This window comes from Hypanus sabinus, chromosome 7 (assembly GCF_030144855.1).
Source record: "Hypanus sabinus isolate sHypSab1 chromosome 7, sHypSab1.hap1, whole genome shotgun sequence".
NCBI classification, from domain to species: Eukaryota; Metazoa; Chordata; class Chondrichthyes; order Myliobatiformes; family Dasyatidae; genus Hypanus; species Hypanus sabinus.
In genome coordinates this window covers 157,455,000-157,471,980 of record NC_082712.1, presented here as the reverse complement: position 1 = coordinate 157,471,980, position 16,981 = coordinate 157,455,000, and the positions used below count along the sequence as shown (strand labels likewise).

Genomic DNA, 16,981 nt, shown 5'->3' with positions numbered 1-16,981 from the left:
TGAAAAACAAATGAGTATATATGAGGGTGCAAAAGAGAATAGATGATAGATTGGTGTTGACAGAGAGCATAAACAGGATGAATAAGGAATAAAACAAAGAGAAAATAAAGGAAATAAACAAAAAAAAAATCACTAGATACAGCACTGGCTGGAAATGTGAATAAGGGGAACTCTCATAAAGCCAAGCTGCATTTGTGGATAGCAAAGTAAACTGAGTGAGTACATCAGAGTTTTCAAGAAAGTATCAATTAAAAAACTTCAGATGATGTAAATTTTCAACGCTGGAAATGGTCAACAGGCCAAACTATATCTATAAAGAAACACAGCCATTAATCCAACAGATCTATCCTCTATCATACTCCTGAGGTGATTTTGGGGACCCAGAGGGGACTTAGGGTTTAGGGACATGGATATGGGGGAATTAGAAGTCAGGCCAGAGTCTAAGCCTCTGCGCCACATTCCAAGGCCAGCAACGCAGACATGGGAGTTCCCGAGATCAAGTCTGTTGGAGGGTGGAGGCCAAGGATGGGCTGTCCCGAGGTTGAAGGATTGTGTGGATGGGTGGGTGGGAGGGTGGAAAAGGGTTTGGTTTGCTGCTGTCATTTTTCTGCTTGTTGTGTTCTGTGTTGTTCTGTTGGGCACTTGTGGGCATGCTATGTTGGCTCTGGAGTGTGTGGGAACACATGCAGGCTGCTCCCAGCACACCCTTAGGTTGTATTGGTTGTTAATATAAACCAGGCATTTCACTGAATGATTCAATGTACAGTACTGTGCTAAAGTCTAGGGTGCCTAACACTTTGCACAATACTGTAGTAACTTTATGTATTGCACCATACAGCTGCCGCAAAAAAAAACAAATTTCATGTCAAATGTGAGTGATGATAAACCTTATTCTGATATGGGTCTCTGTTGTGGACCAAGTGTAGGAAGGGGCAGGGAGAGGGAATCATGTTTGGGAAAAGGGGAAGGGAGCAGGAAGCACCAGAGAGACATTCTGCAATGATCAATAAACCAATTGTTTGGAATCAAATGATCTTGCCTGGTGTCTGAAGGCTGGGTGTGTCTGCACTCGCACCACCATCCTCGCCCTTGGCATTCCTCTGCCACCTGTGCCACATCCCCACCACTAGCACTCCACCTTCACCATTCCCAACATCCTTTGTTCTTGCCAGATTTACAAACTTGTTCTCCACACCATGTTAACAAATACAGTACTGGGTACCCTAGCTACTATATATGCCTAAGATTTTTGCACAGTACTATATATGTGATAAATTTGAATCTTGGAGCATCCAAACCATCAATCCTTCTACTTCCCACATCAATGTCTGATCTGCTCAGTTCCCCCAGAGCACCTTGAATGCAAATGTCCTGCCGGACAAGTCACCTAATGTATCTTTAGAGCTTTAAGTATAGAAGTGACCACATCTTCAGCATTAAAGGCAGTGCATTAATTTGGAAGAAGTGTGTGTGAATTGCTGCTTTAGTTGGAAAAACTTGTTTTTCTGAAAAGTGAAAAGGTTCAAGATAAAACGGCAAGCGGCTTTATCAAATGGTATATGAATGAGAGAATGGACGTTGGTGGAAATGCTGGAGAGAACCAGGGACTAGAAGGACCCAACATTTCAGTCTGCTGGAAGGGGAGAAATGAAAGGCATATTTGATGGTGGCACCTTGTTAAATTGCAGATGATGATCCATTAAATGTGAAGGTTGATAGGTGGAACATGAAGAAAATTGGAAATCTCTCATAAAATAGATCAGGTGACTTTCTATGTTATTCAGCATATAGATGTGAAAATGTCATTCTGTTGAATCATTTTATATGTCTGAACTTATGAACCTAGACGGTGAGATCATTATTGTTACTTATGTGCTGACCTGTAAATTTTATTGACATCATGGCCACAGACGATCCAAGAAAAAAGCAGGTAACAAAAATTCCATTTCTCCTTCAATATTTCCATCAGCTTACATATGTGCATTAAAAGGCACTTAAGCTTTTTGCAGCATACTAGGATAGTAAATTTGCTCATTTTTCATGTATGAAAGCTACAAAGCAGTCCAGTAACTCCAGTCCAAATATATTAAACATATTCTTGCTTCAAGTGTAGCTGCAAAGACAAGCACATAACCCAGACTGGCACTTCAGTCAATTACTGAAAGAGCATTACCAGAGATTGTTTAAAGTGCCATCTGTTGGCAGATATTCTGAAAAGACCCCATCTGCCTGTTCATGGGTTGCCTGATTCTCCTACTGCTATTTTTAATAATTATTTGCTGCTTTGTGCAACCGGACTGTTACAATGGCTACATAATAAGCACCAGTCCTATAGCAATTCATCATCAGGAAGTAGGGAAAACTTAATCTATTTACTCAGGTGGCATTTGTAAACTGGAGGAGGAAGCCCCGATGGTAAACAATAGGATGCTGTTTTCTCTTAGTGTCTACTAATATGCAATATTCAGATAATGTTATTGTTGCAAGTCTAAGTGGAAACAGGGAAACTTAGAAAACCAATATGTACTGCTACTTGTTATAACTTATTCAGGTGACTTGGATTACAATTTCTATTTTTCTTATTTCCCTCCCCCCCATCTTCTTGTGGAGGATAACTCTGGAAGAATAACTATTTGCACAGAAGAAAACTATTAAAAATGAGTCTTTTGTGGAATAGTCAAGTATGGATTCCAGCAGAAAGGTTTTTAACAGAATTGTGAACCTGATAGATTAAAGATAGTGGACTCATGTTATTTGTAAGAAAGGAACTGTGCAAAATAGACAAATGAGACACAAACATTTCGTGCAGTTAATTGCATTAGCCTAGAAATCTTTCATACTTATTAACAAGTTTACTGGTTGTTACATAATAACTAGAAGATCAAAATATCAAACTGAAACTTCGTAAGAGACATTTCATTCTAATTATTTGACAGCACAGTTCCCACTCTACAAGATTTTATTTTGAGAAAAAACTCCTCATTAGAAAGACTAATGAGAATATTTTTCCTTGAAGACCAGCAACATTGTTTTTCTGTCAACAAAGGCTCATTTACAGACGCACAACATCATTATAATTCATGTAATTTTGCAATCAAGTGGCATTAATTACTAATCTTACTGCTAATCTATTTACTAGGATAAATTTGCATCTTGAAAACATAAATACAACAATCTATTGTAAGCATAGCTGCGGCTCATCAATTCAGCAATTAACAGTGCATTCAATAAAACTGAGAGCCACTTACTTGGATGGAGTGAAAATCAAATCGTGAGTAGCCCACTGAGCCTCTCAAGACTGTCTGACCTTTCAGTGAAATCATGGCTGATCTGTGACCCAATTTCTTTTGCTTTAAAATCCCTAAAACATTTGGTTCACTAAACTTTTATCAATCTCAGATTTTAAATTATCTGATCTCTATGAAAATGAAGGATATAAAATTGTCGAGTGAATTGGCCTACTTTCAGATTTTTCTACATCTTTTAGAAAAGTATTGAATGGTTTTTCATAAAATTACATCATCTTTCTCTCAAAGTTATTGTTTTGCACAATTTTGCAATTAATTAGATAATTACAACAGCTAATTTGTCCTTAGGTAGACCTAATTAATCAAGTAGAATTGTTAATTTGGGCAGCACGGTAGCATAGTGGTTAGTACAACACTTTACAGTACAGTCAACCCAGGATCAACTCCTGCTGCTGCCGATAAGGAGTTTATAGGTTCTCTCCGTAACCACATGGATTTCCTCTGGGTGCTTTGGTTTTCTCCCACAGTCCAAAAACGTACCGGTTGGCAGGTTAATTGGTCATTGTAAATTGTCCTATGATTAGGCTAGGGTTAAATTGGGGGATTGTTGGCCGGTGTGGCTCGAAGGGCTGAAAGGGTCTATTTCACGCTGTATGTCAATAAATAAATCATTTTTGCTTATGCAAATAGTAATCACCCTCCACTACTTAAACCACTACCGTCAAAATTGATTTCAAATGAGATGAATATCAAGTGAGGAAGGTGAGAGGATTATGAGAACTTGTGGCATGTTCTGAAATGGGATCCATCTTCAATAGCTGATTGAAGAATTGAAATGGGTGCATGTCATAGTTATTTGAAAGATGTCACCTATAATTTTTAATTCATTAAATAATGCACAGAAGTACCAGGTTAATTTGTTCTTATGCTTTAAAACAGAATTCAAATTTCCTAACTTGAAGGGCACTATCCCGCATAAAAGTACAGGGATTAGATAGCCTTTGTATATTTTGTCAAGATCATTGGTGATGTAAAGGAAAAATGAAATACATTATAGAATTCACTATTTCTCAAAAATCTTATCAATTTCAGTGCACACCTAAAGCCCAATTGCATAGAAAGATACATGGAGCAGTGAGCCATGTAACTAAAATACAAAATGCTTCCAATACAGACCAGGGCCTTTTTGGACATTTAGGACATGCAGTATTACAGATTTTTTGAAACTGGTGCTCCAGAGCAAGTCTCAGATATATTATTTTACAGTAGTTACATTACATGCAGCATACATATTAATTTAGACCATGAATCATATTATTAACATAATAGAGAAACTAGTGTTTATTTTCTCACAAAGATTATATTTACTTAGACAACTTAGTTACTGGAAATACTGAATTTTCTTTTATGAAGTCACAAAAATATGCAAACATTAAATATTATCTTCAAAAATTTCCACTTTCTTAGCTATATCAACACATTAAACAATGGCATCCAATATTTTTGATCTTTATACCTTTGAGGATATACCAAGCACAGTGGATAGAGGGGAACAGATAGATGTTATTTATTTGGATTCCAGAAGGTGATCGGTACGGTGCCACATAAAAAGACTTACTCATAAGGATGGATAAAGCTGGGGTGACATATTAGCATGATAGAGGATTGGCTAACTAATAGAAAGCAGAGAATTGGGATACTTGAGTGTTTCTCTGGTTGGCAATCAGTGGTGAGCGGTGTGCCGCAGGGGGTCAGTGCTAGACCTGCAACTGTTCACGATATACGTTAATGATCTGGAAGAGGGGACCAGGTGTAGTGTATCTAAGTTTGCCGATGATACTAAATTAAGTGGAAAAGCAAATTGTGCAGAAGATATGGAGACTCTGCAGAGAGATATAGATAGATTAAGTGAGTGGGCAAGGGGCTGGCAGATGTAGTACGATGTTGGCAAATGTGAGGTCATCTACCTCGGAAGGAAAAATGAAAGAATAGATTATTATTTAAATGGTAAAAAATTGCAGCATGCTGCTGTGCAGATGGATTTGGGAGTGCTTGTGCATGAATCACAAAAGGTTGGTTTGCAGATGCAGCAGGCTGTCAAGAAGGCAAATGGAATGTTGGCCTTCATTGCTAGAGGGATTGAATCTAAGACTAGGGAGGTTATGCTGCAACTGTACAGGGTACTGGTGAGGCCACACCTGGATTACTGTGTGCAGTTCTGGTCTCCTTACTTGTGGAAGAATACACTGGCATTGGAGGTGGTGCAGCAAACGTTCACCAGGTTGATTCCAGAGATGATGGGGTTAGACTATGAGGACAGAATGAGTTGCCTGGGACTGTACTCGCTGGAATTCAGAAGAATGAGAGGATTTCTTATAGAAACATATAAAATTATGAAAGGGATAGATAAGATAGAGGTAATAAAGTTTCTTTCCACTGGTAGGTGAGACTAGAACTACGGGACATAGCCTCAAGATTCAGGGGAGTAGATTTAGGATGGTGATGATGAAGAACTGCTTTTCCCAGACAGTGGTGAATTTATGGAATTCTCTGCCCAATGAAGCAGTGGAGGCTACCTCAGTAAATATATTTAAGATAAGGTTGGATAGATTTTTGCATAGTAGGGGGATTAAGGGTTATGGTGAAAAGGCACGTAGGTGGAGATGAGTCCATGGCCAGATCAGCCATGATCTTATTGAATGGCGGAACAGGCTCAATGGGCAAGATGACCTACTCCTGCTCCAATTTCTTATGTTCTAATGTTCAACAGAACTTCCTGAAGATTTGAAGATTCATTTATAACTAAACAACTGTGATTTTTCAACTGGTTAATAAGCAAAACCTGCTTTTCTGAACCAACAAAAAATATACATGCTAATAATTTTACTTTTTTATTTATTGGGATACAGTGTGGAACAGGTCTTTCAGGCTTTTTACGCCATCCCACCCAGCAATCCCCCAATTTAATCCTAGCATAATCATGGGACAATTTACAATGACCAATTAATCTACCAAACAGTACGACTTTGGACTGTGGGAGCAAACTGGAGGACCCAAAGGAAACAGCTACATTAAAAAAAAACAAGTTAGAGATATGTTGACATGAGGGACTGCAGCTGAATTGAGTCAGGCAGTATACTTATGGACAGAAATCATTATTTATATTTTTCAACTATACAAGACCTTAGTTAGATTCCACTTGGAGTACTGTGTTCAGTTCTGGTCACCTCACTGCAGGAAGGATGTAGATACTACAGAGAGAGTACAAAGGAAGTTTACAAGATGTTGCCTGGATTGGAGAGCATGACTTATGAGAATAGACAGGTTGAGTGAACTTGACCTTTTTTCCTTGGGGCGATGGAAGATGAGAGGTGACCTGTATAAGATGATGAGAGGCATTGTTTGTGTGACTAGCCAGAGGCTTTTTCCCAGAGCTGAAATGGCTAACACAAGGGGACATAACTTTAAGGTGCTTGGAATAGGTACAAGGGGGATGTCAGAGGTAGGTTTTTCACACAGGGAGTGGTGGGTGCTTGGAATACACTGCCAGTGACAGTGGTAGAGGTGAATACAATAAGGTCTCTTAAGAGATACTTAGATAGGTACATGGGAGTTTACAAATCTACACAATTATGCAGTAGGGAAATTCTAGGCAGTTTCTAGAGCAAATTACATTTAGGCCGAAGGGCCTGTAACGTGCTGTAGATTTCTAAGTTCTAAATGGACAGTTGACTCTAACAAAGGAACCACACTTCAGTTTCTGCCTTGGTAGTCTCCAATCTGATGGCATGAACATCAATTTCTGGTAACCACCACCCTCCCAATCTGCCCATTACCCACACATTTCTCTCTCTCTTCATCTCCTCTATACTCCATGGTCTTCTCCAATTATATTCCATCTTCTCCAGACCTTTGTCGCTTCTACTTATCACCTGCCAGCTCTTGCACCATTCCTTTTCCCCCAGCTTTCCTTACTGGCTATTGCTCCTCCTTCCAGTTGATAAAGAAACTTGACCCAAAAGATGACCATGCAGTTCGCTCCACAGATACTGTCTGACCCACTGAGTTCCTCCAATGCTTTGTTTGTTGTTACAAATGTTGAGTTATATATCTCATACCCAAATGATTCTTATTTCACATACTAAAATGAGCAGTGTAATAGGGAAAATAACATAATAACAAATAGTCATAAAGTGATATTGCATGGAAATAGAACCTTGGTCTCAACATGCCTATGCTGAGCAAGGTGCTATCCTCTGCCAGTCACTTTTTCAAATAATCATTAACGTTACTAAATGTTCTGGTGAAAGTCAATTCAGTTTTCAAAAACTATTGAAATTTGACCAAAATTTATCCTCCTTTACAGGAAACTGTGGTAATATTTTAACTATGTCACTTACAGTACGGTGCAAAAGTCTTACACACCCGGTGTCCAAGACTTTAGCGCAGTATTATATTTGTCAATGTGGAATGGAGAGAGAGAGTTTGTAACTCCAGTGGGAGCAAAGGATGTTGAGAACGGCAAGGGTAGAGTGCCACGGGAGGGGTGGAGGACAGGTGGTAGAGGAGCAGTGCCAGGGGCAGGAAGTGGCGCAGGTGGAGATACACCCAGCCCTGAGACACCAGGCAAAGTCATTTGATTCCTAAACTATTGGTTTATTGATCATTACTGAACATTTCTATGGTACTTCCCACTGCTTCCCCTCTCCTTGCCCCCCTTCCCACTCTCCTTGCCCATATTAATAATAGCTTTATCATCACTCACATGTCATGAATATTTTTTTGCAGCAGTACAGTGCAATACCCAAATTGCTATTGTAATGTGCATAAGTTTTAAGCATCTCAGCTACACATATTTGTGCCCAAGACTTTTGCACAGTAACTCATGTAAAAAAAAAATTGTTTCAGGTCAAGGCCCTTCATCAGTACTAATTTTTGATGGTCCACATTGCTTCCAGAGAAAGGAAGCTTATCAACTTAATATTGATTACATAGAAACTGAAATACTTACAGATATTATAAATCTACACAGTAGTAGGTGGCAAGCCATCATTATTATCAAAGAACAAAAAAAGTACACATGAAATCAAAGGCAAATGATTCCCCAAGTTTCATTATCTAGAGTAAGTGTTGTAAAATATAAAGAATCAATTTTATTTGCCATATACATTAGGAAATTGCTGTGGTGTGATGGCACTACATGCAACAAAAAATAACATGGTACTCCAAAATGAACAATTAATAATTAAATAGTAAAGCAATGACTAGAATACTGTATGAGATGGAAGCAAACATCATATCACTTTTCGGCTCTGACTTGAGGAAAAACTTACAATACAATTAGAATTTTATCAGTCCACAGATAACCTGTCTTAGGGCAATTTTCTACAGAAACAATTTGGCCAAAAAGTTATTTAGGCACTTTATTTTTGTTGAAAAAGCTTCAGGAATTCTGTGAATTACATTCTTTCTGGCAATATAATGTACCAAGTATTTCACTGTGTACACCCAAGGATGTCCTTCTGCAGCCTACTCCACTGAAGTGCTCTTAATGTTGCCTTCACATAAACAAAGATATAACCACACACTGGACAGTGAAACTATCCTACTCTTCTCTCCATGCTCTGCTACATGCAGATTCTTGCTCTGAAATTTCCTTAAAATTCCATGGAGTGTTTCTCCCTCAACTGTTGAGCTCCCTCTGAAATTGAGAAACAGTCTGCTTTCAGTTTCTTTCAACAACACCTAGCACTTTGAGGTGTTTGCTTATACTTACTCAACTTTGTAAATCAGAAGAGAGTGCAGTGTGAAGTGTATATTTTAACAATCAACTACCATATTCACATGGCTCAGCAATAATTGCTTCAATGATGGTGAGCAACATTGCCTGCAATGTTTAGACACATAGATAATCTACAGCACAATACAGGCCCATCAGCCCACAATGCTGTACTGAACATGTACTTACTTTAGAAATTACGCAGGGTTACCCATAGCCCTCTCTTTTTCTAAGCTCCATGTACCTATCCAGGAGTATTAAAATACCTTCTGGCATCCATCTCCGCCACTGTTGCTGGCAGCCCATTCCATGCACTCACCACTCTCTGTGTAAAAAAAACTTACATCTACTGACATCTCCTCTGGACCTACTTCCAGGCACCTTAAAACTGTGCCCTCTCTTTTTGGGGTAAGATACTGTTTGGGGAGAGTGACAGGAGCAGAAGGGGAATTGTTGCTGATGAAGAAAGAAAAATCATGTATCTGCACCTGTCTTTACTTGCTGCCATCAGCTGATTGTCAGTTTTGTCCTGCAAGGCAGAGAAAAGTGCATCATCACTAAAATGGGTAGACACTCAATAACATGTTTTGCCTGCTCACTGCCAGACATAAAGGTGATGCCTGCATCAGAAGCCACTTGCAAGAAAATCTCATAATCCCCAATGTCTGATTTTAGGAACTGAAGAACACTACAGATTATTGCTTGCACTACCATGGCTCTGACTCGTGTTGTTTCTTGTGCTGCTTTGTTTTTCCTCTTATCTACCCACATTCAGTGCCTTACGAACAGCTTCTTCCCCTCTGCCATCAGATTTCTGAAATGTCCACAAGCCCATGAATACTCCCTCACTATTCCTCTTTTGCATTATTTATTTATTGAACAGGGTAATTTTAATGACTTGTTGAATACTGCTGCTGCAAAACAACAGATTTCAGAATGTGTCGATTATAATAAAACCGTTTCTGAACTTATGTATACTTTCTTTTTTCTTATGTCCCCATGAAGTTGCTGCAGGTTTTTCCACTTTATCTGTATCTCACCATATTTGTGCACGTGACAATGAACTCAACTTGACAGTGCCTCATCCTTTTCCAGAGGGCTGCAAATTGACATGGAAAAGACTGACATTATATTGTATAATTATTTATTATTAATTCTACTTGGTTACTTTGAACAATAGTTAATCAATATATTTAATTTGTTTAAAATTAAGTGTTTTAATCAGTTTTATTAAGCCTTGCACTATCAAGAGTTAATTAGAACATTTGGAAGAATCTTGAACAAGGAGATGGTGCCATTACATATCTATATTGAATTGGAGTAAGTAGGTTTGAGTCAAGTAACCTTGCCCCTACATGATGCTCAGATCACTGCTGGAAGTGAATCAAACTAGTGAAACTATGTAACATAGACACAGATTTTAAAACTCTGCTTATGTGTATGCTTTGAATCCTTAAGATAGTGAAATTGTTTTGAGGTGCCCCAACACAAAATCCATGATTAAACCATTCTCTTCTGGGCTTCAAGGGATGAGCTGTTGCTTGTTGTAATTTGATTTCTTGATGGAGCAGAAATAATTAAGAGCCACAATTTGCATTATCAGCATTCTGTAACTGTGCAGCCCTCTGGTGGACGAATCCTGCCCAGTGGGTCTAGTGTCATGCCAAGTAATCGCAATTAGACCCTTGTAGGTAGACTGATGAATCCAGTGGAAATCTGCACAAGAAAACCATGGGAGTCAGGGCTTGCAAAGTATAGAAATGGTGATACAACCTGTTTATGTAATTCCTGAGGCAGTGATTCTACCTGGTGAAATCTCTTATTCATTTCAAATTTTCATGCAACTAATCACCTTCAACTATTTACTCATTCTATTTTCCTGCACAATCACCATTAGAAAGCTTACCAAATGACTTCTTGCAATATAACTGAGTTCAGAACTGTAATCTGTCCATTTATACGATAGATTATTTTCTTAGAGGAAAATTAAAAGTAAATTTCAGAGTGGAATCATTCAATTTTTTTTTCTTTCAGAGTTTAAAGAACTGGTTCTGCTTTCTCAAGGAAATATCCTATCTGCGCACAGATCATATTTAAAAATTTTAGGGGAAAACAATCAACAGTGCAAAATGAATGCATCATAATAGCAGTGTACACAATTTCTGAAACGGTTTCAGACCAGAGTTCCCCTCCCCATATAAAATTATGTTGTATACGACACAAAACAGAAGTATTTTAAGACAACAAGGACTGCAACCAAATAAAGCAATTGCCAAGTATCCTCACGTCATTTGGTTTGAGTTATAATTCCAATCAAGAATAATGAACTTCTGCAGTTGGTGGCATTGAAAATGTTTTTCAAGCAGTACTGTATTAAGTTGCCTTCTTAAACTCTTTCCATATTGATCATGGGTTACTTTGAAAACCCTTACAATTTCATGACCCAAAATAACAGTAAGCAACTTTATGTTGCACAACTAATTTCAAGGTAATTATGGAAAAGGATTCGTCTGGTCCTCGGGTTAAGACCTAAATTGGAGAAAAGCCAATTCTGAAGTTATCAAAAAAGGATCTAGCAAGTGCAGATGGGGACAGGTTGTTTTCTAGCAAAGGTGTAAGTGGGTGGCCTTCAAAAGTAAGGGTTTGGGAGTACAGAGATTGTATGTTCCTGTCAGAATAAAAGGCAAGGTTTAACAGGCTTAGGGAACCTTGGTTTCCAAAAGATATTGAGGCCCTGGTTAAGAAAAAGGAGGTGCATAGCAGGTACAAAAATAAATAAGGTACACAAGGAGTCTAAGAAATGCAAGAGAATATTAAAGGAGGAAATCAAGAGAGGTCAAAGAAGCATGAGGTTGCTCTAGCAAAGTGAAGGAGAACCCCAAGGTCTTCTACAATCAAATAGTTCTTCAAGGAAGTTACCAGGAAATTTGATGAAGTCAGTGGATGTTGTCTGCATAGACTTTAGCAAGGCCTCTCTCTACAAGGTCCCACTTAGGAGGATGGTCAAAAAGATTCAGTCACTTGGCATACAAGATAAGGTTGTAAATTGGATTAGATATTGGCATTGCAGAAAAAGCCAGAGACTAGGAGTAGGTGGTTACCTCTCTGACTGGAAGCCTGTGAATCATGATGTGTCACAGGGGTTGGTGCTGGGTCTATTGTTGTTTGTCATCTACATCAATGATCTGGATAATAATGTGGTAAACTGGATCAGCAAATTTGCAGATGACACCAAGTCTTAGAGTGTAGTGGACAGTGAGGAAGACTATCAAAACTTACAGTAGGATCTGGACCAGCTGGAAAAAAAAGAGCTGAAAAATGATAAATGGAATTTAATTCAGACCAAGTGCGAGATGATGCACTTGGAGAGGACCAACCAGGGTAGGTCCAACACAGTGAGCAGTAGGGCACAGAGGAGTGTGATAGAACAGAGGAGTCTCAGAATACTACTGGCTGCCTGATCACTGGTGGGATCGCTGTTCCCAGAAAGGGGAGACTTCCTTTTCATCACCGGTGGGATTGCTCTACTGCCAGAGAGGGAAGCAGCCCCTCTTCCCAGCAAATGTTACCCAGATTTTCTGTGGTTTGGTTATGGCATTTTTTTTTCAGTCTATAGTTTTTATATTCTGTTTTTTGCCCATACTCTCTCAATTTTCTGTGCAGGGGAGGGGGATTTGGTGGGTCAATGGGCTTGTTCCGTTTTTGTTTATTTTTTTGTGCTGGGAGAAGGGATTTGGGGGTTGATGTTCGTGCTGCCATTCTTTGCTTTCTTGGTTTCACAGCTAGCTTGATAACAAATAGACCTTTGAAGGAAATCCAAAATTCTTTGAAAGCAATGACACAGGTAGAAAGGGTCATAAAGAAAGCTTCTGGCGCATTGGCCTTCATTAATTCAAGTTTGATACAGGAGTTGGGAATGTTATGTTGAAATTATACAAGATGTTGGTGAGGCATTAAGAGGGGTATGGAGTGCTATGGTCCAACTGCAGGTTGAAGGGACTAGGTAGATTACTGGTTTGGCACGGATTAACTCTAACATTGGCACAAGAAATTCTGCAGATACTAAAAATCCAGAACAACCCACACAAAATGCTGGAAGAACTCAGCAGATCAGGCAGCATCCATGGAAATGAAAAAAACAGTTGACGTTTCAGACCGAGACTGTTCTTCAAAGCATACTCCTGAAATACAGGTTGGGAAACAATGGCAAATATGACAACTTTAAAAATACATACACCTTCTGTGTTAATTAGATCATAAATGGCAACTTTGTGACTGATAAGGAAATCTACCAGTAACTCTGTCTGCCCCACATCTGACTTTAGATTTACCAATGAGATTGACTCTGTAACATCATTTAAAATAGTTTGGTAAGTCATTCAAATCAGGAAGCACTTTAGAGTGTTTATATTCTTCTGGTATTATATTAAAAGGTACTCAACTAAGATTTCCAATTTCAGCAGAAGTTGGTGTTGACTGTTCCAACAGTAAAGACAGAAAGTTTGTTTTGTGACTGGTAGTTACGATAGTTCAGTTTTAAATGGCCTAAGCAATAAACAAACCTATGAGACAGGCTAGGATATTAATACTGAATCTAAAAAGTTCAATTCTCCTGATTCATTTTGTCTGATTCTATGGTTCTTGTGAGGCAGCCTTGAAAGCAAATTATTACCAAAACTTACATGCAACTAAAATGCAACATATATGGCTGAAAGCATGCCATTTCAGTATCATTCTTCCTACTTAACCCTATGAATGTGAAACAAAGGCAGCATTATGTGGCTAAGGAATTATGTTGCCACTAATTGCTGCAGTATTGGGTGTCATGACTAGGAAACAGCACGTAAGGAAAGAAGGACCACTCCACTTCTTAAAGGTTCAAATCACTTCTGCACTATCACTGAGTAGCCTACAGAAGACAATGTGGAATTCAACTCTAACATGGAAACCAAACATCCTTTACATATCCATCTTGCCAAGGTTTTCCAAAATCAGGTCTTCACCCTTTTGTCTTATGTTCACTTAGCATACCAATATCTGTTGTAATCTCTGTATACACGCTGCATAGCATATTCTCCTATAGATCCTTGTGTCATTAGAAAATTTAGCACCTGCACCTTCAATAGCTTTATCCAATTTCTGTAAAATGCCAAAAATTGATGTCTTTGCACTAACTCCTGTGGCTCACCAATCATTAAAACTTAAAAACTAGAAAAACAAATCTACTTATGCCTCCTGTTTCCTGTCAGAAATTAATCTTTTTTCCATGTCATTACCTGCTGCACCATGAGCTTTTGTTTTCTACAATAATCTTCAATGCAGCATCTCATCAAAGTCTTTCTGTGTTTCAAAGGACAGTCACAATTCCACCAAATGCCTGGGATCTGTGTTGCATTTGTACTCTTTTCCATTAACCCAACTGAAACTGATGCTCATAAAATATCTCCTGGTTTGACATGTTTTGATGTGTCATGCTATTCCAAGACTGGTAATTCCTAGTTCCACAATATCTAGCCAAAGGAAATAGTCTTGCAGCACCTACTGTCAACAAAATCCCCTTTCACTCTTAAACATTTCACAAAATATAGGCCTATTTTTATCAATCTTATTGGATATCTTCTTAAAAATTAATTCAGTGAAATTTTGCTTCATTCCTTCCACAGCTACTTCATCCATTCTAAGAAAACCAAATTTGTGTCATTGCCTTCCAAAGTCCTTGTATTGGAAAACAAAATAATGTTTGATAACTTGGAAAATCTATTGCTTAATTACTCCTCAAAATCTTCAAAAAAAATTCTTACAAACATAAACAAATACTTATATATCAACATGTTCTCCCCATTTCCTGCAGATCATTCGTAGTTGTTCTAAAACCAGCAGCATAAGGAACCACTTCTGAATCAGCATTTCACAGGGGCTGCTGCCTCTACAATGGCCGGATCAACTACTTTTCATAGCTGTTCCATTTCATAAAGTGCTTGGTTAAGTAAACATCAAGGATGTAATACCTTTCCAACATTCTGAAACCTAATAATTCTGTGTGGGAGAAGCAGAAATATATGTTCTTTCTTCAGTTTTATGTGCCATGTTTAATGTTGTAATAGTCTCCTCTATGTTTTCCCCATTTCAAACATAATTTCAACTTATGTGCTAAACTAGTTAAACAGAGCAGCACTTCAGCTTTGTAATTAGAACTTAGTAGACATAGTTCCGTAATATGGTGAGTTCAAATTTTATTTAATCACCACCTTGGGATTCACTCTGCACAATGATGCAATACAAACTTTCTTCACCAGCCTTTCCCCTATAATAGTTTGTATACTATCTGGTGAAATCTGCCCAGAACAATAGTTATGAGATACCTAGGCTGAAACAGTAGTGTTAAGTCTAACAAGTTATTCAGAATGCACAGTCGTTGTATCATGTATATAGCTCACTTGATGGCATTGCTAAGAATACATGACCTAATTAAGTAACTATTTACAAGTATATTACAACCATTGTTTAGTTTTTCCAATATCCTGTATAATCTCAGGGGGAGATTGTCAATTCATTGTTAAATTAAGCATTTTGATTACAATTCCTACAAGCTTAAGGCTGTCCAAGTGCATTTCACTGAAGCCTTCAGGTCATCACTCCATTTTAAGGTTGTGATAATGACAGGAACTCCTACTGCTGTCTGTAAGGAGGCTGTACATTATACCCGTGAATGCCTAGGTTTCCTTCACGTGTCCCAGTTTCCTCTCACAGCCCAAAGACGTACTGGTTGGTAGGTTAGTTGGTCAGTGTAAACTGTACTGTGATTAGGCGAGGGTTAAATTGATGGTTGCTGTGTGGGGCGGCTCAATGTGTCGGAAGGGCCTAATCCACGCTGTATCTCAATAAAGAAAAACATCATGCTCCATAGAACTAAAATAATGCAGGTGCTGTCAATTTGAAATTAAAACATAATATGCCTATAGCTGCCAGTTCATTTTATAATTTTCTCCAAAATTTCATGAGAAATACAAGATCAACAAATTACACTTTGTAATTTGAATATCCTGGGCATATTTCCATACTATTTACACAGGTTCAGCTGACAAAAGGTCAGTTTCATGAAACTTTGACACTATTTTGCTCCAGACTTTGTACGACCTGAGTATTTTCAACGTTTTCCATATTAATCCAATTTTTGAACTCTAGTTTCCACATTATCAAGACAAAACAATTCTGTGCAACAATGCAAGATATACTCCAAAGTAGGATGTAGTGAAGTCATCATTGCTGGTGCCATTGTAAACAAGCAACATAAACTTTCTTATGAACAGTCATACAAGTATCATACCCAATATAAACTATTGAGAAGCTGCTCCTGGTAAACAGGATGATATGCTTAACTCATACATCACAATCACGTGCTCCTTATACAATCACGTGTTCCCCAGGCTAGGGCAGGACTCTGTTCCTGTCAACTATGTGAAACCTGAGCAGTTTGCATGTCTGAAATGAGGCCATGACCCGAGTTCTCTCATAGCAGATGCACCACAGCACCCAGTAAATTCAACCAGCCAATTTCCTTCATATGTATGTGCTGTATACAGCAAAGTGTTCTTTATCTGGGGAGGAACTGCAATATCTACAGCTGTTTGCTTCAGATTGTAAATGTAATACTTATCAGAAAACAAATGATTTATTTGATTTTTTTTATATCTTGCTATTGTTTTTATTTTATTCGTGTGCTTTTAGGATTTAAGCTAGTGGTGAGCTCGCCAGTTTACATGCTTTGGTGACATCTTCAGGGAAGGTAAGATTGTGTCCTATGCTTTTCAGGAAGGGAATTCTTTATTTTTTTTAAACCATGTAAAGAATTTTAACACGATTACAAATCAGATAATAATCAGGAGGAACCTTACTCATCACTCCACACCTCTGAAAGGTAACAAGAATTTGGAATAGATTAACATCAATATTC

The 16,981-nt window shown here is 38.2% G+C and overlaps 1 protein-coding gene across 2 annotated transcripts in view; it reads right to left on the bottom strand.

Annotated features, from left to right (window-relative positions):
* mettl15 (methyltransferase 15, mitochondrial 12S rRNA N4-cytidine) overlaps positions 1 to 16,981 on the bottom strand; it is an 87,304-nt gene that overhangs the window by 55,670 nt on the left and 14,653 nt on the right. The gene's annotated exons all lie outside the window — the stretch shown is intronic.